Raw genomic sequence first — 1206 nt, 5'->3', positions numbered from 1 at the left:
TGATCATCTATTCCATCACTACTCACCTACATTATCTATCTTACCCTTTCATCTCTTCACTCTATAAATTTCTCTGTACTTTTTTAAGGATAATTCACGGTAACTTCTCAGCCTGAAGGTTAGGTGAAACATTTGAAGAATGTAATCAATAAACCGTGTTGTATGATGGTTAGAACAATAGAGATATTATAAGAAATATTTTCTGTATGAATAAAGTTGACAGTTAATACACTGGTAAAAGTTATTAACCTATTAGCAATCAATAATACCACTCAAATTTCTAAGAAATAGTAAATATCTCTTCCTTAAACTGTACTTCATATTATCTTTAAAATATGACTGAAGCTGAATTTAATCTTTTTGCCTCAGTACATTTTGATTTATTATAGTAATTTCTTGGGATATTTGTCTTATTATTTTTTTTTACTTCAACTGAGTTTTCAATTCTATTTAAAGATTTTTTGAAGTATTGTTGATTTACAATATTGTGTTAATTTCATGTGTACAGCAAAGTGATTCACTTATATACAATATATATTGCTGGCTAGGTATTTTAAATTCAATGACCATTATGGTAGTTAAAGTACATTTGGTTAGTTATTTATTTTTGTTGTCTGGACAGGGATTTGAACCCTGGACCCTGAGATAAGAAGTCTGATGCTCTACCAACTGAGCTGCCCAGACTCTATCTTATATATAGCAGTATGTATATGTTAATTCCAAACTCCTTGTTTGTCCTTGTTTGTTCCTACCAAAGGGAAAACCTTTGGTAACTTTAAGTGTGTTTTCTATGTCTGTGGATCTCTTTCTGTTTTGTATATAGGTTCATTTGCACCACTTTTTTAGAGTCCACATATAAGCAATATCATATGATATTTGTCTTTGTCTGGCTTACTTCACTTAGTATGATAATCTCTAGGTCCATCCATGTTACTACAAATACATTATTTCCATTCATTTTTATGGCTGGGTAATATTTCAATATATATACTCAGTTTCTTTATCCATTCATCTGTTGCTGGACATCTAGGTTGCTTCCATGTCAGTCAGTTAGTCACTCAGCCATGTCTGACTCTTTGCGATCCCATGAACGTCATGTCTTAGCTACTGTGAATAGTACTTCCGTAAACACTGGGTTAACATGTACCTTTTCAAATTATGGTTTTCTATATATATATACCCAGGAGTGGAGTTACAGGATCATAT

At 31.7% G+C, this 1206-nt stretch overlaps 1 non-coding gene across 1 annotated transcript; it reads right to left on the bottom strand.

The window, feature by feature from the left end:
- On the bottom strand, window positions 612-684 carry TRNAR-UCU. Its single transcript has one exon. It is a non-coding gene; the product is annotated as a tRNA-Arg (tRNA).

The sequence above is a fragment of the Capra hircus genome, chromosome 1 (genome assembly GCF_001704415.2).
Source record: "Capra hircus breed San Clemente chromosome 1, ASM170441v1, whole genome shotgun sequence".
Classification (NCBI taxonomy): domain Eukaryota; kingdom Metazoa; phylum Chordata; class Mammalia; order Artiodactyla; family Bovidae; genus Capra; species Capra hircus.
Note: the sequence above shows the minus strand (reverse complement) of the source record. Positions and strands in the feature narration are given on the sequence as shown.